Source organism: Oryctolagus cuniculus, chromosome 11 (genome assembly GCF_051225735.1).
Source record: "Oryctolagus cuniculus isolate XC-2025 breed Fujian yellow rabbit chromosome 11, ASM5122573v1, whole genome shotgun sequence".
In the NCBI taxonomy this organism is placed as follows: Eukaryota; Metazoa; Chordata; class Mammalia; order Lagomorpha; family Leporidae; genus Oryctolagus; species Oryctolagus cuniculus.
In genome coordinates this window covers 100,951,513-100,977,358 of record NC_142877.1, presented here as the reverse complement: position 1 = coordinate 100,977,358, position 25,846 = coordinate 100,951,513, and the positions used below count along the sequence as shown (strand labels likewise).

The 25,846-nt window shown below is 40.7% G+C and overlaps 1 long non-coding RNA gene across 11 annotated transcripts in view; it reads left to right on the top strand.

Moving 5' to 3' along the window:
* Window positions 1-25,846, top strand: part of LOC149123592 (uncharacterized) — a 501,504-nt gene that overhangs the window by 201,980 nt on the left and 273,678 nt on the right. For 3 of the 11 annotated variants that reach the window (XR_016216961.1, XR_016216962.1, XR_016216964.1), the window contains exon 3: window positions 17,728-17,807. The exons of the other annotated variants lie outside the window; for them this stretch is intronic. This is a non-coding gene — a long non-coding RNA (uncharacterized LOC149123592). The remainder of the gene's footprint in view (window positions 1-17,727; window positions 17,808-25,846) is intronic. 11 annotated transcript variants of the gene reach the window in all.

Sequence of the window (25,846 nt, the reverse complement as noted above, 5' to 3'; positions counted from 1 at the left end):
GGCATAGCTGCTTTTTTTTTTTTTTTTGGACAGGCAGAGTGGACAATGAGAGAGAGAGACAGAGAGAAAGGTCTTCCTTTACCGTTAGTTCACCCCCCAGTGGCCGCTGTGGCTGGCATGCTGAGCTGATCCAAAGCCAGGAGCCAGGTGCTTCTCCTGGTCTTCCATGCGGGTGCAGGACCCAAGCACTTGGGCTATCCTCCACTGCACTCCCGGGTCACAGCAGAGAGCTGGACTGGAAGAGGAGCAACCGGGACAGAATCTGGTGCCCGGACTGGGACTAGAACCTGGTGTGCCAGTGCTGCAGGCGGAGGATTAGCCTATTGAGCCACAGTGCCGGCCACATAGCTGCTTTTTAAAAATGAACAAAGTGATGTGGGCTGAGTAAAGGGGTAGCATTAAAGTAAAAGCAAAGATAAGAACTTGAAACTACCAGTAAATGAACAATTGATAACTCCGTATTGCCATATTTTCTTCTCTGCTATCCTCATATTTTCAGGCAATTAATAAGGGAAAAAGATGGTACTACAGCAGTTCTAATACCATACTCATGATTCTTTCCAGTCTACCCTACTGTTCTCAGTAGTGTTCATTAGTCTTTGAAAATTTTCGTCTTTATGTGACAATTTACCACAGCTTACTATTATTGTAGGTACCTATACACCAACGTGTGAAAAATAGAACATTCTCTCTCTTTGCCCCCAAGCTTGCTTTTCTTTGATGACCTAGTTGCTAGTATTGCTATCAACTCAGACACTCATCATATATCTTTGGAGTCAGTTGTGACTCTTCTCTCTTTCCTACTGTGGCTTCAACTCATTCATATAAATTCAATTCTCATGATGGCTCTCAGTTGCTCCCCTAATTCTCTCCTGCTGATCAAGTCCTTACCTTAGCTTAAGTCTTCATTATTTCCCCTTGCTAACACACTGCAATAGTTCCTAGTTGTTTTCCCTGTTTGTAGTTACTCTATTTCTTCCAATCTCTTCTTTACATCAGAGAAATTATATTTTTATTCTTCTTATGCTTGGAATTCCCTTTCTCTGCCTGTACTTTGTAAAATTTTAGTCATTCTGTGAATATAGCCCAACATATGGCTTCTTCTTTCCCTACTATGGTAGGGTGATTGCCTCAATGACCTCAATTGGCCTCCCTGTCTCCATTTCTTACATTTCTACTAGATGGCTTCTTCCCAAATTGACACTGGGCTTACTCCTTGACCTGCTTTGGCCAGTGAGGCAGTACTAGACTTGACACAAGCAGAGTCCCAACCAAAGCATGTGCCGCTTTCTGTTTTTTTCCCCTTGATCTTCTGCAAGGCATGTCCAGGGAATCCTTCTAGAAAATGAGATGCACAGGACAGAACTAACTCAGTCCAAGTGATATAGCACAAGTTATCCAGGACTGGACAGGCAATACCTGATGGCAGATACATAATTGAGCCAAAAATGAGATCAGAGGAATCATTCAGCTGACCCTTAGACTGGTGAGAAACTGTAAATGGTTGATACTTTGATCCAAGCTTGGTAATGCTTTGTTATACAGCAATAGCTAACTGATACATCCACTGTGCTTCTTTTTGAAATATCCCCATACTACTTATTACATACTGGTATAGTGTCATTTATTATGTCTGACTTTCCTAGTAGACTGAATCCCTTCATGTCAGGAGTAACATTTTTATATCCCTAGCATTTAACATCTAATTCAGCACACAGTAGGTACTCCACATATGTTTACTTAATAAATTAAGGAATGTAAATATTTGCTGATTCACCTTCAATCTAATACAAAGCAACTGAATCAAAATGTGGATTTTTTAAAATAAAAATTGCTGTTTTTTTTCAAGTTTTGCAAGAGCATCTGTCTTAGTCAAGACTGTGTGCTTAATTGGGAACAAAAAGCTTATTCTATCACTGTTTTCTCTGAAAACTTTCTTTCTTTCAAGCCTTATGTTTGGAGATTAAATGCCTTTGGCCAAGAGATGCAATCAGCTACTTCAGCTCTGGGTCATGGCTGTGATTTTCCAAGGGAAGGAAGTGACTCGATCTTGGACTGGGAGAGGCTACCTTCACTCCAGGTTAGGGACAGGAAGAAGAGAGATGAGAGCATTTAGAGCAATTGCTACAAAGTCTTCTTTTCCCCTTCCCCATAGAGAGTGGTAAAATCTGCATTTAGGCATCTTTCCCTTCTTGAAAAACTCAAATCAAGGTTTACAGAGAAGATGCTACAGGCATCGCTGGTTGCTGTTTCCACTCAGAGAGGGAGAAATGACTAAGTGTTTTTTGAAATTTTTTCAGAATGTCTGCACATATGTTTGGCAGTCTATAAATCTTTTGTGAAGAGACTCTTTAGGTAACACAGCATCTTAATTCATTTTGTGTTGCTATACAGACTGAGTAATTTATAAAGAAAAGAAATTTATGGCTTGCAGTTCCAGTGGCTGAGACATCCATGTTGAAGGGGCTTCATTACAATGAAGACCCTCTTGCTTTGTCAAACATGGAAGAGGGTATCAAATGGCCTGGCAGAGCAAGTGTGCCAGCTCAAATCTTTCTTACTTGTCTTACAAAGTCACAAATCTCATCATGGAGACCCCACACTCAAGACCTCATCTAATTCTAATTAACTTTCAGGTTCCATCTGCCAATACCATCAAGATATGACTTTTGTAAATAAATTTTCAATGCATGAATTTTTAGGGTGCACATTAAACCACAACACACAGTTAACTTTGTTTTTTTTTTTTTTAATTTATAAATGATTTAAGTAGCACCTGTATCTTAAATATCAGTTGTTGATTTATAACCTGCCTGTTAGAGCATTGTGTGCACAGTAGGCATTTAGTAAATCCATTTATTATTTCTCAGCCAACACCATTTTCTACCATTATGAGATTTCTGAAACATTAGACATTCCTATCCTCAATCTCCTTGCTGCCAGAATTGGCACAATATTTGCTACATATTGACACTTGGACGCTGACTAATGGCACCATCTAGGGAAGAACAAGTATGTTCATGAACTTCATTTCTATTCAGCCTTTTATTGCTAAGGCTAATTGCTTGTTTAAGTAAATGCATCTGACTTGAATAAAAATTGAAGATGTTTTGGGGTAGTTTGCGTATTGAATTTCACAAGCAGTGACCAAAGGAAATTCAGGTTAATGTCCTGAGAATTTTTAATCAATACAAAGGCCTTTCCTTACACAAAGAAATTGGCCTTGGCAATAGATAGACAAAACCACAGGTCAGAAATGGAAATGCTTGTAGCAACCAGACAGGCCTCAGAAATGATTCCAGTGGGTGGAGATTGTGGTGGATTGGAATAAATTGGAGTTGGCCAGTGGACTAGCACCTCTTTCCTTGGATCATGGATTTTCAAAGAAAAACTGGAAATTCAGTTTTATCTGTCAGCAACTAATTCAAGAATATGGATTATTCCAATGGATATCCATTTGCTTCCTCTAAGTGAAGTGAAAGATTTTATAGATTTTCCCATTATTCATTCCTCACTATAGGGATTAACCACTATCCCATTTTGACCTGTGACAGTTACATCACAGGGTATAATGGGAAATTACATAGGAGATACCTGATGCTAAATTCCAAGCAGCATCTTCCACTGAACTGAACATCTGTTCATATGAATGAATGTTTTTGAGTTTATTTTTTTCCTATAAAGGTAGCACATCCTGTACAAATGCTATAACTTGTATTGAAATGGCTGGGCAGATACTGGCTGTGTGAGTGGACACTGACAGTCTAGTGACATGAGGACTCCTTTGACTCAGGGTGACCCTAGTCACACAGATAACTAAGGTCCAGGGAGAAAAATGCCACAGCTCAAGTGGCTTAAAACATCTTGGGGTAGTGCAGCAAGGGAGAGTTTACCCAATAGAAAATATCCACCTATATCCTTCATGGTGACTTGTACGTATGGATTGTTCCACTAAAGTGAGTTTTGGGCTATAAATGCCTACAGTGTTGTCTTTACCTGGTTCATAAGGATATAATCTATCAGTTGGTATATAACAATACCCTTGTGCCCTCAAAGTGTCCTGTTATTACTGTGGCCATACTGATTCCTCTCTAGAATCCGTCAGATGGCTCCCAAGATTCAGGCATTAGAAGGTTAATGTCTGTCTCTATGCTGCTGCTAAGGGCAGCTTGCCTTCTCATTTACTAGTGCCCAAACCACACTAGTTTTAAATATCTTATATAGTTTAACTGTTATGCTGGAACACTGAATCAGAATACCAGGGCTCCCAGAAAAGCAACATGGTTCTGAGACTTTATTCTTTTTTTATGCTTTGTTCTTCTCCTTTCCTTTTGGTGGCTAGGGGTGAGCAGGAAGGCTGAGATGAGTGAGGACAAACAGCTCAAGGAACACAACACTTATTTTACTAAAAAGCTAATGGTCTTTTGTTCCAGTCCAGGTATATAATAGATGCTGTAGAGAGCATAGTTCATGGGTTTTTTTCCTGCATTTTCTGTTCTTGGAAGATTGTGACCAGCGAATTTTAAAATGCAGATTCCACTCCCCACCCCCCACCCCGCCCCCTACAGATATGCAGGCTCCACACATATTACCTGTTGGTAGCTGCAAAACAGAATTTCCCATGTTTAGCAACCTCGAAGTCACACTTCAAGCTGTGCGGTGGTCTCTTGCTAGTACAATAAAGCATATATGAGTCGTGACTGGCTGTGTAGTCAGGAGCAAGAACTGTAGTGTTTTAATAACCTGGCTCAATTAATTTTGGTGGTTGCTGCACATGTTTCTATTTTTGTCTCTAGTCAGAACCACCAAGATGCCAGATTTTTGCAGATGCTTTTGTAAGAATGTCATTTACAAAATCAAATGTTCAAGAAAGTGATCACACTTTCACAGTTACACATGCCATCATGTGCTTTCCCTTTAATGACCTCCTGAGAGCTTGGGGGAGAGAGCAAGGAAAGAAGCAGAAAGTGGGGAAGAACGTAATGAGGACACAGGGCTTGGATTTCACAAACAAGCCCTTTCTCTAATTGCTCCCTCCTGTTGCAGCCACCATGGTAGCAGCCAGCAGTGGTAGCCTCTGACCTTAGCCGCTGTGGTCTACCTGGGTAACGAGAAGCCACGCATCAGCTGAGAGAGGCATGGGACAAATGTGAACACAGAAAATGCACTTCATCTCCATGAGCATCAAGATCACATATCGTAGTTTGGAACTTGTTAGAGGTTGAATTATGTTCCCTAAAAATATATGCCAAACTCTTAACTGTTAGTATGTGCATTGCAGATGTGATTAGTTAAGTAAAGATAAGGTCCTGCTAGAGTAGAATGGGCCCTTTGACCATCATGGCTAGTTTCCTTATGAGAGTAGGAAAAGCGACACAATTGTACAGAAAGAAGGTCATGCATTGCTGGAAGCAGAGACAAGAGTGATGCACTCACAGGAAAAGGATGTCAAGGGTTACAGCAAACCACCAGAATCTAAGGACAGCCAATGAGGGGTTCTCCCCTGCAGGTTTCAGAAGGAGAATGACTCTGCTGACACCTTGAGTTTGGACTTCTAGCCTCCAGGACTGTGAAATAATAAGTTTCTTTTGTTTTAAGCCAGAAGGTATGTTATGGCTATCCTAGAACAATCATGTCAACTGATGTGACATAAGGCAAAATTTCAAATGTAAAGGTCTGTTACATCTTACAGTTCTACAAATGTCTGAATGTGGGGAATCAAATCTGCTGGCTTGTGCTGACATTGATTTTTCCTCACCTATAGAACTTGTAGTAGAGGAAAGCTCAGAGAAGAAAGATGTGAACTTAGGGTCACGGTTGGGCTCAATCATAGAGCAACTGTGTGACTTTAGGAATGTTAATTTCTTTACTTTTCAGGTTGTTCATCTGCAAAATTGAATAACAATAATATTTAACCTGGAAAGTAGTTAAAAGAATGGAGTGAGGTAAAGCATTAATTCACAATTATTCACCAACTATTTATTGAGTCATGGTATATGCTGCACTTATAGCCAAGTCAGAAAAAATAAACAAGGGATAAGATAATTACAAATTCTGACAAAACTCTGGAAGAGGTGAACCGGGTCTTGAAATAGAGACTTTGTGGAAGGCTCACTTTAGATAAGAAATTCAAGGATTACTCCAATCAAGAGGCGAAACTTTAAGCTGACACCCAAAGATGAATAAATATTAGTAGGAAGATATGTCAGGGAAAGGGAGCATTGGCACAGAGCAGCTTGTCTAAGGCCCTGAGGTAGACATAGCATGACATATTCAAAAGTGTGTTTTGGTAAGTGATAGATGGCTGTAGTAGTTTTCCTTTGCTGCTGCAATAAATTGCCACGAATTTGGTTGTCTGAAATGATATTCACTTTTTAAAAAGATTTATTTATTTATTTGAAAGGCAGTTGATGAGAGGGAGGGAGGGAAGGAGGGAGGAAGAGAGAGAGACAGAGACAGAGACAGAGACAGATAGAGAATTTCACTCCCCTGATGGCCACAGCATTTAGATATGGGCCAGGCTGAAGCTGGGAGTCAGGAACTCCATGCTGGTTGCCCATGTGGGTGGCAGGGGCTCAAGTACTTGCAGCATCTTCTTCTGCTTTCCCAAGTATTTTATTTAGTAAAGAGCTGTATCAGAAGCAGAGAAGCTGGGACTTGAACTGGCACTCCATCATGGGATGCCAGCATCATAAGCAGCAGCTTAGCCCACTGCACCACAATGCTGGACTCACAACACTGACTTATGAGTCAGAAGTCAGGGCACAGCTTTGATATCTGCAAAGAAATCTCTCAAGGCCAAAACTGAGATGTTAGTGAGGCTACCATGCCCATCTGGGGCTAAGGGTCCTCAGTGGTCATTGGAAGAAGTCATTTACTTTTTTTTTAAGATTTATTTATTTGAAAGTCAGAGTTACACAGAGAGAGAAGGAGAGGCAGAGGCAGAGGCAGAGAGAGAGAGAGAGAGAGGTCTTCCATCTGCTGGTCCACTCCCCAGTTGGCTGAAACAACTGGAGCTGCGCCAATCCAAAGCCAGGAGCTTCTTCTGGGTCTCCCACATGGGTGCAGGGGCCCAAAGATTTGGGCCATATTCTACTGCCTTCTCAGGCCACAGCAGAGAGCTAGATCAAAAATGGAACAGCTGCAACTGCAGGCAGTGGCATTACCTGCTATGCCACAGCACCGGCCCCAGAAGTCACTTCCTGTTTCACACTATGCACATGGCCTCCTGCATCTTCAAATCAGCAAGAGCGGGTTAAGTCCTTCTTAGGTTTTAAATCTCTGATTGTCTTAGCTGCCTTTGCTTTCAAGGGCTCATGTGCTTACCCAGAGCCCACCTGGATAATCAAGGGTCAACTCTACATTTCAGAGCCAGTTGGTTAACCATTTAAACACATTCACCGTAACAGAGTCACAGGCACGAGATCTCACCACAGTCACAGACTCAGGGATTGGGGCATGGAATCTTCAAGACAGCTCTAATTCTGCCCATCACATGCTATGATGCCTGTGGAACAATCTGGTGATGTAGGGCTTTATGGGTCACAGTTAAGATTTTTGTGTTTAATTTAGTGACAATAATTATGGTAATTACTGGTATCATGTAACTACTATGTATAACATCTATTTATCAACACTAAGCACCCGCCAACATTATAAACATAATCTCATTTGATCCTTCTAATTGCCCTTTTTGAGACGTACCACTAAACTCAATTCGCAGATGGAAAAATTGAGGCTTGAGAGTTTAAGTAACTTACTCTACATCACCCATCTAGCAAATTCATATTTAAACTCAGATGTATCTGGTTTCAAATGCCATTAGTATTTTTATTTTACTCCTTCCCTTTATTTAAATAACTTTTTACATTTTATAATTTTTTTCCTAGAGGTTCCGAAAGGGTCTTTTCTGATAGTAGGAGGAAAAAGCATAGTTGTATTTAAATAGATTTTTTTCTGTTTCATTCTTAATAATGCACAAAGGAAGCTTAGTAGTTCCAATTATTAGGTCATATCCAAGGTTTAAGGCAGATATAGCACCTCAAATATGAAAGAGTTTAAAGACTCCCTGGAGCTCAGGCTTACTCAATTCTTAAAATGTATTTTATCAATGTTCACTTGGTAAACTTTTACTTTTTATGGGACCAATGTGTTTCCAAATACCACTCTTGGTTTGCTTTTGGATAAACCTTGATTTTTGCTGTGGTAATTGAACTTTGACATTTTTTAAAGTGGGGAGGAATTGTATACCAGCCAGCCAGTGTTTAATATGTGGCCAAAGCATCCACATTCTAACCTTATTGCCTGCATTTTGATGACAGAAATTTAGCCACTACCATGAATTGTTTCATAAAAGCTAGATACTATCTTCTGGTCTGGATAATTATAAAGGCACGCGTTTTAATACGAGGCTACAGAATACTGTCTACTCTTATCTCACTGGCCAACCTATCTATCTCTCAATCCACCCTGCCAAGGATAAAGTTCTAGGCAGGAGAGCAAAAGTAACTATTCACGTATTAGTCTCCACTTCCCAACAGCTGTTTATATACATACAGTGCTTCCGGTGTTTAAGAATCTTATAGGCAGGTGAGGGCTATAATTTTAGGCTGCCTCTGAAGGGTAGACCCATCTTTCCTATGGTTGCGGGAAGTATTCGGTGCTTCTCTAGGAAAGCAGGTGTAAGTACTGTAGGGGAGGAGGGAATAGGGGAACAGCATGACTCATTGACGGGACTGCCTGTGCCTTGGGAGATTGCCTGGTGTACTTTGTAGAAATGGTCAAGCCTCAATCCCCAGGCATCTGCTGATTCAGGGAGACCATCATTAGTTTATATTTCAGTGCCCAGTGGGTACTGCTTCCCTCCAGAAACGCTTGCTTGGGGATATGTTGCTAGAACCCAGGGTTCCAGGAAAGAATAGGAAATGTGCTCATTTGGCATTGCCAAAACCCATTTCCTTGCAGCTGCAATGCAAAAACAGATATCAACACATTTAAGCCATGCAGGAGGGGAAAGAATTCCACCCAGATTGAAACTTTGTTAGCCAAGTTTCTTGTGAGTCTTTCCTATACAGGAGATAGGAAGCATTCCCAGAAAGAGAATGCCAAATGAAGTTACCACAAACTAAAAAGGGAATTCGCGAGGGAGCAAGATCTTCAGCAAATGAAAAAGTGTAAATGGTAATATTCCAGCAAATTAGCTCCTAGAGAAGCCCTAAGGCAGAACTGTAAGCCATTATAATTAAGGATTTGGAAAATATCACTATTTAATTAGAGCCTCTTTTCTTGGTAAAATGCTGTTGTTTTGCTGTAACTTCAGGTGTAAACAACTAAACATACCCATTTCTAAAATGTGTTTTGCTGCAAGCCTAGAATCAGTGCTAACATTAATTTGCTTATCGCAGCTTCTTTGCTTATTTTTGTTTGTTTCTGATCAGAACTAAATTTTAAGAGCAATTTATCTTCAGTCCCAAATAAACCATCTCCTGTTCCCAGATTGTTAGGAGTGCTTATCCACATATACTAGGAAGATCCAATAATTCAGTTCAACTCCATAAACCTACCATCTTACCCATAATCTAGCAAGCATAGTTCCTCTAATAGTTAACGTGTATTCTTAGGGGTGGCTGTACACAAGGAGTTTTCAAATCCATTTCCAATGTAATTAAATGTCTTGACAATAGGAAAATGTTTCAGCTTTATCCCTTAACAATAACAAGCATTTTAGAAATTGGTTTGTGCCATCTGAAATGCTGATTAAAAAAAAAATCCAACAGTCACACAGGGAATGCCTAGTTCCTGACTCCCCATCAGTCTTAGTCCCCACTTTTTTGCACCTGTAATTCCTGACAACAGACAAACCTTTATTCCTTTGACTGTACAGGGATACGTGTAACTCAGAATGTTTTCCTGCCTTGATGGCAAAGATGAGGCATCTTCAAGACTAACACAATTTAACGCTTCAGAGAAGCAGTGTATATCATTACTCCCACTGTAGCCAAGTGCACTAATTAATATTTATTGCACCTGTCAAGCCAGTGGCCACAGCCAATCCATTCCTGTGGCAGTTCAATGGGAGACTGGTCACCATATTTCCCCTTGGCAGACATGTTTAGGTCATCAGCAAAGACAGCAGCCCCTATCCCCAATGAGACATCGTAAACTCTCCCTTTTCTCTTACAAAATTAATACATTAATTTTAGTGGTATTAATTTTTATCCTTGTTGGGAATCGCTGTAAAAAATAAGTGGAGAGGCTGGAGGGAGGGTGGAGAGAAGATGGGGAACAGCCACATGTTCAGGGTCAGCTGCCCTACAGATTTATTAGAATGAGGGCTTTTGGAACCCGTGGCCTCTGCTTTTTATCAGACATCTCCCTTAAAGGTTACAGATGTGTGGAGAAAAAGATGGTTATAAATCCTCATGAAGTTTAATCAAAAGAGGCAGACCTCCTAAGAGTAAACATATCATTAAAACTATTTTGTTTAAAACTTTGTTCAACACTGTGAACAGAACTCCATCACCAACAGGTAGCTGGCAATGGAATTAATTAAATGAGAGGAAAATAATAAATGAATTCTGATATTGCACCTACAGCAAGGAATTTGGCACTGCAAGTAGAGAAATTTAAATCGATGCTGTGAATCATTCTATAGTGTGTCTGAGTGAGCCCAGCACGGCTGTGGGACTGAGTTCACTAAAAAATTTAATTAGGAGAACATGTAAAGCAGACTGGAGAAAAGTAGGGCACCAAATGCTGCTTTATTTATTTCATTTCACTTTTTTTTTTTTGCTAATTCAATCAAGAGTGCATGAAAATACATGACCCTGGCTGCCAAGCTTTTGTTTAACAGAAGTAACACACGTGACGTTTTCACTGAAGATTGTCTAGGCTATTCCATTTTTCTTTTGAAATAATTGCTTCTCTCTTGAGAATGATAATATTAATAATGATAACGAAGCAACAAAAGCAATAATAATAAGAGAGGCAGCATATTTGAGAAAGTATAATGCCCTAGGTACCAAGGACTTTACAAATGCCATCTCATTTAATTCTTTCAACCCTTCAAGGTAGGAATTACTAGTTCTACTAAACTGTTGAGGAATTGAGGCAAAAGAGGCATTTTGTAACTAATGTCACAGAGTGTTAAACTTCTACAACAGAAAACGCACTTATCCTCTATTTTGCTTTCTTTGGTTTCAGTTTCTCGGGTTCAACCAACTGCAATCCAATAATAGTAATGGAAAATTCCAGAAATAATCAATTCTTAAGTTTTAAATTGTCACTCTGAGTACTGTGGTGAAATTTGACTGTCCCCTGTCTTAACCAGGATATGAATCATCCCATTGTCAAATTGAATCCACACTGTAGGACTTCAAAAATTCTTTGAAAATGTAATGACAAGATAAGTTTATTTGGGTGCAAATATGTTTTGAAGTCAATGCATAATTTTTTCATAGTATGCATTTTAATTACTTCTTGAAGATGCTTTGTATGCATACTATAGACTTTGGGCATCAATTTAGTGATTTTGGGGGGCAAGATTTATTTTATTTATTTGAAAGGCAGATTAACAGAAGGAGGGCGAGAAACTCACCAAATGCCTGTAATAATTGGCTGGATTAGGACAAATCCAGGAGCCAGGAGCCAGGAATTTCATCCAGATCTTCCACATGGGTGGCAGGGATTCAAGTACTTGGGCCGTCTTCTGCTGTCTTCCCAGGCAAATTAACAGAGAGCCAGATCAGAAGCAGAGCACTGGTACTGAAACTGCAACTCTGATATGGGATGCTAGGTAGCAAATTATCCTACCGAGCCACAATGCAGGGCCCAACTCAGTGGCTTTTGTGGTTGTTGTTGTTTTAATTTGGGGTGGGGTATGTGTTGGTGATGACCTATTTGGAGTTGATAGTGCCCTAGTTTGAAGGTGGTTCTTAAAACTTGGCTCAATGTCAAGAAGACTATACGGCATCACATGTGGGCACTGGTTTGAGTCCCAGCTGCTCCACTTCCCATCCAGCTCTCTGCTATGGGCTGGGAAAGCAGTAGATTATGGCCCAAGTCCTTGGGACCCTGCACCCATGTGGGAGACCTGGAAGAAGCTCCTGGCTCCTGGCTTCGCGTTGGCGGTGCAGCTCCAGCCGTTGCAGCCAACTGGGAAGTGAACCAGTGGATGGAAGACCACTCTCTCTCTCTCTCTTCCTCTCCTTCTCTCTCTGTGTAACTCCTGCACTGTTGTGCTGGATTGCCACCTAATGCCTTGGTTTTGTCATTGTAAGGTGAGGATATTCATTCCTCCTCCACAGTGTTATAAGGACTAAATGAGAAGACAGATGCAAAACCCTTAGAATAATGTCAGGTGCAAAATGAGCACGCATTACTATTAGAAGTTGTACATGTGGCTTGCAAATTTTGATCCTTGAACAGCAGCAGCATCACCTGGGAACCTGATAGAGATGAAAATTCTTGGGTCTGCATCATCTTTAGTGTGACAAGCCCAAGGTGAAAGCAATGGTCTGAAGTTTGAGACTCAGCCATGTACATACCAGTAATTCACATTTACATGGGAATTACATTTTGACTGTCACATGTCTATTTCCCCCTTTTTCTGCCTTTTTCAGGACAGTGATTCTGGCAATACACCTACCACTGTTCCCCCATTTAGTCTTGATGTCTGGGGTGAGAATTCAGCTGTCTTCTCTCTTAAACTGAGCCATCCATTGGGAAACTTTGCTATACTGCTGGCTCACCTGTTTATCAAATGTCTTCTGCTTCACCATGTTGTTTTAGTGCAGAGTGTAGGCTCCTTTGGGTGGAGGATAATTCTGGCCTCTGTGGATTGTCTGCTTCACCTAATAATAACAATTACTGGAAGAACTTTTTTGCCTTGATTAATGCTTCATTCTGAAGAAAAATGAAATCCCTTCAATTTGTCTTTCATTTTCTGAGACCTGACAGTTACCACATTAAATACCTCACTTGTATAAAGCAAAGATTTTTATTTATGCCTCTGATACTTTTTATTTAATATCTTTATAAAGAAATAAAATTTCTGTTAAATTCTGAGGGGACTTGCACTCTAAACAAGGATGGGTGGCTTTTTCCATTTACTTGTTTGTCATATTTAATCCAACCCTGGAAGACTGGCGCATGTATCATTTCCTCCTCATCTCTGCTTCATTGTTGAGTGAAGTGTTTTGAATTAATTTTGTTTAATTATTAATAGCTCATGGTTGGAAAACATTCCAGTCTTGGAGTTTGTTTCTTCATGCACTGTGTGGTAATATGGTGGATTTCATGCATGTAAATGAATATGTTCCTACTGTTTAGGGGAGATGTTGGCTCCAGCCTACCCACAATGAATTCTCATGAAGACCAAATTTAATAACGAAGTAGACATTTTAGTTTTAATGAAATCAGGACAGTTTCCTGGAAATCAGATGATTAGAATTAGGTCATAGGTTGGTTTATTTATTAATTTATTTAACAGAAATATTGAAAACACTATGTTAGGCACTGAGAATACAAAAAGGGGTGAAAACAAACACACCTTGTTTCTGTGGAGCTCATAGCCTAGTGAAGTAGACAGAAATTAATTAATCTAAGTATCACCAGACAAAAGAAAGTAGATAGCCATCTAAGTGTGAAGGTAGACAGGGAAACTGACCTAGTCTGGGAAGTGGTGTTTGTTCTGAGGTGAGACAGGAATATGATTTAATTCAGGTAAGAAATGGGATTAATGGGAAAGGGCATTGCAGGCAAAAGGAATAACATATGCAAATGTTCTGTGGCAGGAGAGAGCTTGGCATCTAGGTGAGCTAGGAGAAGGTCAGTGTTACTGGAGGACGGTGAGCCATGGAAAGACACTGAGGAATGACTGAGAGCAGGCAAGGTGTAATAGATTCATGTTTGGGAAGATCATTCTGGTTGCAATATGGGATGTGGACTTTCAGGAGACAAGGAATGGATGTTAGCAGAGCAGCCAGAAGGCTATTTCAGAAGAGATAGTACAGAGGGGCTGGGTTAGGGTGAGAGTGGTAGAGATTGCAAGATCAAAGGATATAAAAATAATCATGACACAAAAATAACAGGATAGGTAGGTAAGGGGTAGAGAGGTGACCCTTAGATTCTGATATACATGTGGTTAATGTTCATTGGTTCTCTTGGGTGAGAACCAGATTTTCTGGAGAAGAATCTGTCTGCTTTTGGACTGTTGCATGTGCTGAGCCAACGGGTCACCTGGATATTTGGGCCTGGAGCTCAGAGGAAATTCTGAAATGGTATTTATGATCTTGGACTTGCTATAGTATGAATGTGTCCCCCAAACATTCATGTTATATTGTTACCATGGTGATCACAATTATTCCTGATTTAAAAACAGCAACCAAAACCCAAACCAAACTGCTATAGTTTTCAGTTCTATCAATAGAAGTATGGCATCCAGATTAATGGGAAATTATATTCTGGAAGATACTAATCCAGGAAGATATTAAATGAAGTAAACAAGCTTTTGTAGTCTGTTAGTGGAGGTATAGGTCACATTTGTAGTATGATGTTTAGTTCTTGACTTCACACAAGAAGATATGGACATATTGTGGGAATATTTGGCATAGAGTAAGGACTCAATAAGCCTCTGTCAAAGTAATAAATATTGAGTGTACAAGTATACATTCCATGAAATGACAACAAGGAGAGAGATAGCAATTGAAGCCATGTCCTATAAGGAGGTTGGAGGAGTTAGTATTGGTTAGCTGGGAGAAAAGGAGCCCAGATGGGTTTCACCTGTTATTTTAAGAATTTTCTGTATGAGAAGGATTGGATCAGTTCTTCAGGATCCCACAAGGCAGAACTGGAATAAATAAGTTGAAGTTACAGTAAGACATTCCTGTACATTGTATGACATTAGAATGGGTTTAAGTCCCTTACTAGTTAGAGATGTCTGAAGGAGAAAAGTCCCCTGATAGCACTGCCATTGGAAATGTTTGAGCAAAGAATCAGTGCCTATCACTTGAGCATATTATGGTGGGGATTCAAGCATTAGGTGGGATGCCCCTTACAGCCATAAGACTCTGTGCTTTCTTTATTCTAACCCAAATCTCACCAACAGATTGCTACAGTGAAGGCTTGGAACATATCATCCTATGGAGGGTCACACATAACCTGTCTATAGTGAGAATCACTTTCATCTTTCAAACAATAGCCACTATTCTGTTCCTTCTAGAGCAGGGATTATTAACACTTCCCAATAGTGGGTGAATGTGGCTCTGATAATTTCCCATTATAAAATCAATGTTTGTAAAAAAGCTTTTGTTTTGTAATGGTCCTGAAATATTATAGAGAATTTTTCAATGAATCTTGATTGATTCAGAATCTATTGGCATAACTAGTTGTCTTGACTGCTCTTAAAATGCCAGGAGCTTTGCAGAAGACAGAAGCCTTCAAGAAGGTTCTATTCTAAGTTGTAGTCAGCTCTGCCCCTGAACTCACTGAAGACCTGGGGTGCGCATCCAGTTCTATTCACACCATTACTTTGTAGGAAAATGCTTAACATCTTTTGTGAGTATTTCTTGAGAGGGATATTACAAAGGTAAAAGGGAACACATATGAAATTGCTTTGAGATTTTCAGAAAAAAAATCAGAGGAACCATGGACAGTAGGGCCAAGTTTACATCAGCTATTCTAGGAAAACAGCTGGAATCTAAAAGCTAGGCCTGATTCTTTCCTGGTCTCTGCCTCCTGCACATCATGATAAGTCTTCAACTAAGAAGACTTCAGCAAAGTCTTCAACTGAAGTTAATCTGATACACCTAACAGTCCAGGATTCCCTTTATTGCTGCGCTAATGTGTGAAAATAAGAGTGCGTTACTAAAAAATAATTATTTGTCTGAGGGTGAGTTAATTGAATGACTACTTTATAAAACTAATAAAGCTCTCAAATGGAGAACTTAGTGGAAATTTCCATGTGGCATGTCTGTAAAGAGGTATAGAAATAGGGGCATAAAGATCATGTCGTATTTTTCTCTGAGAAAGTAAATAAAATTAAAGGAAGCTTGGTGAGAGTCTGGGGAAACTATTTAGATCAATTCCATGGAGCCCCTGATATTCTGAGGGGCTATTAATCCCTCTGAAACTTTTAATGCCTTAATATGTTCTGCAAATACTTTCTGGGTAAACACTAGGAATGAATAAATTGAATTTTAAAGCAAATTCTTCATTTTATTCACTGTTGTCACGCATTCTATTTCAAATACTGCTCTGGCAGAAAAAGCTCTAATTTGAGAGAAACACCAGATAGTTCCACCTAATATAATGAAATCAGCGGGACTCGAGGCTCTCCACAGTCTCCTCATTTGTTCTGCTAACAAAGGCTTTGCTTCTGTTCAGGAAATGTTCACATTCCCCTAGAATGTGTCAGGTCCTTTGCTGGGCACAAGGGACACAAAGGCATGTATGACATGGAGTCCCTGCCTCAGAGATGCTCACAGTGTAGAGCTGCCAGATGGTTTATCTGACACTCTAATTCTGAATTTGCAATGAATTTGAACCAGATTAACCAGAAACATCTTGTGAAGTTACCTAGCTTTGATTATCTATTGCTTCTCTTTCTTGGAGATATTATTTTGGTTGTGAATTCTATACATTTTCATGTAGCCCATTCAGACACAGAAAAAGTAACTTTAGGTTCAAAGAATGGGCATTTCTCTTTTTTTTTTTTTAAGATTTTATTTATGTATTTGACAGGTAGAGTTACAGACAATGAGAGAGACAGAGAGAAAGGTCTTCTTTCCATTGGTTCACTCCCCAAATGGCCGCAATAGCCAAAGCTGCACTGATCCAAAGCCAGGAGCCAGGTACTTCTTCCCAGTCTCCCATGCGGGTGCAGGGGCCCAAGCACTTGGGCCATCTTCTACTGCTATCCCAGGCTGCGGTAGAGAGCTGGACTGGAAGAGGAGCAGCCGGGACTAGAACCGGCACCCATATGGGATGCCGGCGCCACAGGCGGAGGATTAAGCTAGTGTGCCATGGTGCAGGCCCCTGGGTATTTCTTTATTCATATTGCTCAATGTGGTGCTCTGCCTCTTAGGCATATTAATTATTCTCTCCCTTCTGGCTGTTCCTTCTACACTTAAGAACATTTGCAGCTGCTAAGGACTGAATTGTGCCCCGTCCTTCCACACCCACACCGCCCCCCTCCTCCACCCCCTGGTCTTATCCATGTGTGGAAATCCTAACCTCTACTACATTAGAATATGTCTGTGTTTGGAGAGAATGTGTACTGGCATCATAAAGGTGAGGCCCTAACACAGCTTGACTGGTGCAGAAAAGGCAGAGACCCCAAAGATGCCCATGCACAGAGGAAATGCCTTCTGAGGACATAGCATTAAGATGGCCATCTGCCAGCCATGGAGAGAGGCTGTAGGAGAATCCAAATCTGCTAGCACCTTAATCTTAGACTTCCAGTCTTCAGAAGAATAAGAAAATAAGCTTCTGTTGTGCAATTCAACCAGTTTGTGGTATTTTGTTAGAGCAGCCCAAGAAGACTAATAGAGTGGCTGTTGATGATATATATTCATATAACCTATGCACATCCTTCTGTATCCTTCATTTTTGGTAAAGTTGCCCAAACTGAGCAATTATCCACAAATATTCTTCCAGACTGTGTACATGGTGCCTGCTGGCCATATCTATTGTTTCATGCCTCTCTAATAAAATCCTCAAACCTTCCAGACTTGCTGTGAGATTTGAAAAATTTTGAGGCCAAAGAAGAGAAAACCTGCTTTTCTATTTGGACTTTGCAAACAGCAGCTGTAAGTACAAAAAGACTTGATTGTCACATTGTTCTCTTTTCAGAAGGCCTGGCTGGAGAATTTGGCTGAGATGTAATGAGGAATTCCCACAATGATGCTCAGGGCTCAGAATGCACCAAAGACTGGGCACTCATGGGGTTTCGGGGCCCATCCCTTTACATCTGCACTGAGCAGTATTGAGTTATCTTGTTAAAATCCCAGGCATTGGAAATGCACTTGCAGAACTTCCCAAAGACGGATATATTCTAAGGTAGAAATACTAATAGGAGTTCAAATTAAAGAAATGACATAAAATTGCATTTCTTAAGGAAAGAAATAACATGCAGGAACATTAAATGATTTAATTATGCCTGAAAGAGCTTTCTGAGCCAAAAATGAAGCAAAAGCAAAGTGTGTCAGGATATAAGATTGAGAAAGCAGCCACACGAAAAGTCTTAAAACCGGAGATTGTGAAGTCTATAATCACCAACAGCCATACAGAAGGCACTGATGGCTCTCCATTAACACCCATCTTGGTTTTTCTAGGACAAGGAGCTAGAGGAATAGAACAGTAATTCTGAGTATTATTGAGACTTAACAATCCTTAGTGGAAAGAAATACTTTGTGTCTTATTATTTTCACTTAATTCTCAAATATTTAACCTGCACTGTTAAAATTAATAATAATTCTATTTTACTTAAAGACACATGAATAAAAAGTGACCACTATCAGAATCAGCACATTGTTGATAATGTAGTAAGTATTTTCTCCCATTAATGCTTGAAAAAGTGTATATGTTCAGGGAGTCCTTTGGTATCCACAAGGAACTGGTTCCAGGACCCCTTTGGATACCAAAATCCATAGATGCTCAAGTATCTTATATAAAATGGGGCAGTATTTATTTCTTCTCTCTCTCTCTCTTGCCCTTCCTTCCTTCCTTCCTTCCTTCCTTCCTTCCTTCCTTCCTTCCTTCCTTCCTTCCTTCCAAGGCATAGTTGGAGACAAAGAGCGGGAGAGGCAGATACAGAGAGAGAAATCTTCCATCCATTGGTTCACTCTCCAAATGGCCAAAATGGCCAGAGCTGAGCCAATCTGAAGCCAGGAGCCAGGAGCTTCTTCCAGGTTTCCCATGTGGGTTCAGGGTTCCTAATACTTGGGCCTTCTTATGCTGTTTTCCCAGGTGCATTAGCAGAGAGCTGGATTGGAAGTGGAGCAGCTGGGACTTGAACAAGCGCCCATATAGGATGCTGATGCTGCAAGCAGTGGCTTTACCCACTATGCCACAGAGCCAACCCTGGGGCAAAAAATTCATATAACCTATGCACATTCTTTTGTATACTTAAACTATCTCAGGGTTAACTATAAAACTGCAATATAAATACTGTATAAATAGTTAGTACATTGTTTAGAGAATGCAAAGCCAAAAAGTCTGTACACGCTCATTACAGATGCAATTGTTTCCCTTGAGTATTTTTACATTGTAGTTGGTTGACTTTGCAGATTTAGAATCTGTAGATATGGAGTACTGACTGTAAAGAATTATATATATATGTAAATGTATATGTATATGAATTGAGACATCCCATGTATGCCAGTTGCCTACCATATTATGACTTTGTCTGGAAAAAGGTCACATGCATCTTTACCTCCAAATATTTTCCTAGTTAAACTAATATGATGAATGAACTCTGTGAATTGAATAGATTCCTTGGGGCAGGCACTTGGCCTAGAAGTTGAGATATCAGCTAGGATGCTGTGTCTCACATCAAAGTGCCTGGATTTGATTTCCAGCTTCAGCTCCTGATTCCAGTTTCCTACTGTTGCATGCCCTAGGAGGAAACAGTAATGGCTCAAATGTTTGGACCCCTGCCACCAATGTGGGAGACCTGGATTGAGTTCCTAATTCCTGGCTCCATCCCCAGCTCAAGCCTGGCTGTTGTGGGCATTTGAGGGAGTGACGTGGCAGATGGAATTCTGTCTGTCTATCTGACTCTCTCAGTCTCTTCATTAAGTAAATAGAGTCCTTAATACCATCTATGTCCTCAGGTTTCTGCTGTAAACTTTAAAAAGAATACAAAATGGTCCTTGTGTAAAGGGATGCAAAGCACCCCTGACTGAACAGTTCCTGGGATGTACGGATTTTCTTTTATGGTGCCAATTAGTGTCGGACTTGTCTTTTTGCCATGTGATGAATTAAAAATGCATGATTGGGATGCTGGAAAGCGACCCAGCTTCTGGATGGAATCCCCTGGACACTGCCATTCTTCCAGTTGATCTTTCTGCCCTCCCTGTGTTGGCAAGTACTGATTCCATCGCCCACTGCTCACATCTCTCCCTGACAGATGGTTCTTTCTGCTAGTCAAGATCCAATCTGGTGATTTACTTTAATATGCTTTGGCCTAAAGAATACCCATGACAGACAGCTAGCACAGCCTCCTGAAGCAAAATTTTACAAAGAAAAAGTTAAGTAGACACTTGCTATCGAGGCTGCTTTCCATTTCATGCACCACATAAATCAGAATATTTGTCAACAACAATTAAAATGTAGTTTCCCCGGTAATAAACATTACAGGGAGGAACAAATCAAGTTTCATTTATTCTGTCAGAAACCGAAGGCAAGAGCTTCATATTATTTTGTGGATAATCTCTGAGGAGTAAACTAAGCACAATTACATTCTTGATTTTAATTAAAACTCTGGGTACCTTTCAAGTTCCGTTAGGGAGATGTCCTGGGTCTGCTTAGCTGAGGTCTGCACTGTGGAGTTAATTTGACACATAACATATTTTTCATGAGGTAACTGTCGCAGGAAGCTGTTTGTAGGAGCAGCCTCTCCAGGGCCTGTGGGGCCCACAAAAAGTAATGACTTCTCCTGAAGCAGCAACTTCGCCAGGAAGCGCATCTGCATAACAGTCCCTGAAGCCCTCCCAATAATGTCATTAAGCTGGAAAAATCAAAGGAAAAGGTGCCGTGAAAAATGTTTCATTACTCACTATATACAGAATCACAATAGCATGAAGCCAGGGAATCATTTCCAATCACAATAAAAGCAGAAACACCCCAAATACCTGAAAGAGTGATGGAGGCAGAGATTACAAGCTGTCAGCACCAGGGGGAAGTAGGGGCAGAGGGACCTGTGTCCCTGTTTCTGTCTATGGGGACCACATTCTTCAGGAGTGGGTCAGGATCACCACTTTTGGCCATTTGCTTTTAATTACCTGACCAGGGCTTGCCCTATGATCTGCTGATTTCTACTTGGCCCCTGTTTTTTCTGTATCACGACTACAAACCAGAGTTTGGCCACACCACTCCATTTACAGGTGATATATTGCCTTGCTTCTCTATAATGTCACGTAACTCGGCATGTTGGCTGAAAAGTGGCTGATTTCTGTAAAGTACTTCAAAGAACAGCAATGAGGATGCTGCCGGCCTGAATTGTATTGGCAGGGGTGAGGTGTTGGGCTGTCAAAGGGAATGGATACTCACTCCAGATGCCCTCCCCATTCTTCTTAACTGGGATTTTAAAATTTTTTTTTATTTATTTTGAAAGAGTTACACAGAGAGAGGGAGAGAGAATGAGATTCATTTCCCAGATGGCCACAATGGCTAGTGCTGGACCAGGCAGAAGTCTGGAGCCAGGAGATTTGTCCAGGTCTCCCACATGGGTGTAGAGGCCCAAGTTCTTGGGCCATTTTCTGCTGCTCTTCCAAGGCCGTTAGCAGGGAGTTGGAGAAGTGAAGCAGCCCTGATACAAACCTATATGGGGTGCTGGCATGGCAGGCTTTACCTGCTATACCACAACACCAGCACCTTAACTGGAATTTTTTTTTTTTTTTAAATTAGTCTGAAAAGTATATATTCCTCCAGGACATTTCTTTCTTTCTTTTTTTTTTTTTTTTTTTTTTTTTGCTTTCAAACTTTTATTTAATGAATATAAATTTCCAAAGTACAGCTTATGGATTACAATGGCTTCCCCCCCATAACGTCCCTCCCACCCGCAACCCTCCCCTTTCCCACTCCCTCTCCCCTTCCATTCACATCAAGATTCATTTTCGTTTTGTTGGAAAACTGGGCTGCTGAGAGCCTTTGGAGACCATCCTGTTCAGCTGGTCTGTTAATTCACAGGTGATGGGGTTACAGCAGCAAAAGAGAAATGATTGCGCCTTTCTGGATTTCTCCAATCTCACATCATCACTGCCACCTTTGACCACAAAGGCCTCTTACGTTTCCATGCCAGAGCTCTTCACTTTCCAGCAAGCATCAGTCCACGCCACACAACCTTGCAACGTTTGAGATGGTTAACATTAATGTAGCACATGCTCTGCACTAGGTGCTGAGTGATGAGCCCTTTGCAAAATGCCAAATTAATGAATGGCATTCCTAGGAGACAAAGGCTATTATTAACCTTAGCTTATACCTGAGGAAACTGAGGTACAGAGATATTCTGTAATGTGTTCAAGTTCCCCCAGCTTGTGAGTGGAGAAACAAAGATTCAGGCAGCAGATGTGGGTATTTTGGTGTAGTGTTAAGATGCCCTTCGGGACACCTGCATACGATATTGGAGTACCTAGGTGTGAGTTCTGGCTCCACTCTCTATTCCAGCTTCCTGTTAGTGCTGAACCCTGGGAGATGACAGGTGATGCTTCAAGGAATTGTTTCCCTGCCATCCACATGGGAGACTGCAATTGAGTTTCCAGCTTGCAGCTCCTGATTTTGGTCTTGTCCAGCTCTGGCTGTTACAGACATTTGGGCAGTGCATCAGAGGGTGAGGACTTCCTTTCTCTCTCTCTGCTTAAAAATGCCAGGCAGTCTGACCTTCAGACCAGAGCTTATAACCACCCTGCATGTCAGCATTTGTGCAAAAATCTACTGCTTCATGATCGTGTGGCTGATATGGGGGGCTATACTTGTCGCTGCTGCCCAGCATCATAAGAGAGTATCATACCACACATCACTAGCTTGGAAAAGGTCAAAATTCAACATTCAAAACTCACAGTATGCTTTCTACTGACAGTATTGCTGTCACAGTAGTGTGAATTGGAGACATGTGTATCACTGCTCCCTAATTTTCCAAATTTCTACAGGTTTATTTTTTGTTATCCTTCCAATACAATGTTTTGCACCTTTGTACTTATTTTGCAAGTAAGGAAATCATCAGTGAAGCTGGCATTAATTCTCTGAGTTGGTGTTGGGTGGGGCTAAGGAAAATAAACAAATACAAAAACCAAGTCCAGTTAGACCAGATTTTTTTCAGGCTATAAATTATAATTACTGTAACTTCTTTATGGGAGATTTTGACCATTGGTGAACATGGGACTAGGTATGATGCTGGGTAGGTGATACTCTGTCTAGGAATTTAACCCATGAGAATTTCCTTTGACTCGCTATATTCCTCAAATTAACGCAGCCTTGGTGAGTAGCAGGTGTTGCATATGGTCAATGACTGGATAGTTTTATAGAACACCATCTAGGCTAGGGTTTTGGAGTAGTAGCAACTTCTGGCAATATTGTATACCCCCTTATCCCCCCTTAATCTCTTTCTGAGACACAATTTCATCATTTGTAAAATAGATGTAACAAAGTCTAGATTCAATATTGTAAGAATTAAGTGCAAAATTCCTAATGATAGGAGCTCACATACCTTACTATTATATTGATCATCTATCCATCTATTTCTCAATATCAACATATCATCTACCTATCATCTGTGTAATCATTTAGCCCTCATAATACCCTATAAGGTAGTAATCACTTTATCTCTTTAATGGAAGGGAACTGAATTCAGTAATTGTACAAGATCATGTGTGAAGGTAGATCTGCAAGCCACCCAGGCTGCTGTCTGCTTCTAGAACATGTACGATCTCTGTGGTTCCAGGACAGTGCTAGGTCCTAGGTCTAGGACAGGGACATCTGATGAATCCTTGTGGATTCTGAATCTGGAGGGTTTTCCTGACAATGCTGAATATGAAACACCAGGAGGTGTAAGAAGAGAAAGCATTTAGTACTGCTGTTTTGTGGCTTTAGGTTCTTAGCATGCTTTATGCTATCCAAAGACAGTGACAAAAACACCTATGGGTAGCATGTGTACCCACTGCTGAAACTCTTGCTGGTATTGAATAGTTCCTTATCTCAGAAACACTCTCCTATCCTGCATCATGGAGAAGTCCATCATAGCTCTTAGTGTAGAGGGTATAAAAAATCGAGACTAGTCTGGGCAGACATGGTATGCCAGATAGCCATAATGGGTGATACCATTGTACTCGATATATTGTACTTGGTTGGATTTGAGAAATCCTCTAGCTTCTTGCTCCAATTAACTCAGATCTGCCATTTAACCTCTGCAATGTTAATCTGCACAGGCATGTAAAATCTTCAGTCAGAAGTGTAAAAATCTGTGGACTACAATGTCAAAAGCCACACCACCATCACTCTAGGTTCTTCCTTTAGCATCTGTTTCCCTCTGTCAGCTCCTTGGCCCCCAGCCATTCAAATCTCCTAAAGAAATGGAACATGCAGTCATTCAAAAAATATGTGTCATTGTAAAGGTCAAAGCCATAAACTCCAATTCAACAGTATCTAAGAAGGATTTTGGTTTTGATCCTCCTGTCCAGTGGCAAACATTATCTTTGCAGGGGAATACACAGCATGCCATCAATCCACACTGATAGGGAGAGCAGGATGAGCATGAACCTCACTGGTCTGGTCCCAGGGGACTCTGGGAAATCTTCTGAAGACACGCTGTGAGTATGTGAAGGCACTAGTTCTTGCAGTGTTTTTGTCTTAGCCCATCATTCACATGAAGCCTGGCAATAGTGTATAAGCCTCCTTGAAAAGACTTCTTTGCATTGTGGACAGAAGTTCATTGTGGATACAATGTCATCTCCATTTCTGAACAAAGATGAAAAAGTACTTTTGCTTAATAGTGAGTTGTAAAAGATGGGAAAACTGAAAGTTAAGCAGATCTTCCACCACCCTCAGTGGCCTGGGTTAAAATTTTAAAATAATTGGGGCCAGCGCCGTGGCTCACTTGGTTAATCCTCCGCCTGCGGCGCAGGCATCCCATATGGGCGCTGAGTTCTAGTCCCAGTTGCTCCTCTTTCAATCCAGCTCTCTGCTGTGGCCCAGGAAGGCAGTGAAGGTTTGCCCAAGTGCTTGGGCCTCTGTACCCGCATGGGAGACCAGGAGGAAGCACCTGGCTCCTGGCTTCAGATCGGTGCAGCGCCAGCTGTAGCGGCCATTTGGGGGGTGAACCAATGGAAGGAAGACCTTTCTCTCTGTCTCTCCCTCTCACTGACTATATCTCTATCTGTCAAATTAAAAAAAAATTAAAAATAATCTAATCATGGTTTTTCAGTGGAGCACATTTACTCTTTGGCAGTTTTGTTTTTATTTGTAGAAGAAATACTTTAAATAATACCTTATGCATATCTGATGGTGCTGCTTATCCTTGTAAGTGAAGGGAGTTTTACTAGGCAAGAAATAATGAAAAGGATAAAGTATTATTGCCTTCTGATGAAGAATTGTGAATTTGTGTTACATTTGAGGTGTGAACAAATTAAAATTACATAACATTCGAATCATAGCTCATGCAAAATGAGAATGGGATGTGAAACTCAAGAAAGTAAAGATGTGGGGATGATGGATTGAGGGGGCAAATTCTTTGTATCTGCTAATTTTCACAGTCTGAAGTTGGAGGGAAAATTGGGATGTGTGAGGAATATGTGTCAAAAAGTTCTAGCAAGAATAAGACAAGAGTTCTAAGAAGACTGATTTATAATGCTTTGGGTGGATCAGAATTCATTATTCAGGTTCTTGCTGGGTTTTTGGATGAGCAGAAGCCTCACCATTTGGGAGTTTGTTAAAAGTGAAGACTCCCAGACTTGCTCCACAGAATCAGAATCTGCATTATTTTTTTCCAAAAAAAAAAAAAACCTGTTTGAGATGTTTGAGAGATAGGAACACACACACACACACACACACACACACAGCATTTCAAATACTGGTTCAGTTCCCAAATGTCCACAATGGTTGGAGTTGGAGCTTGGAGGCAGGAACTCAATAC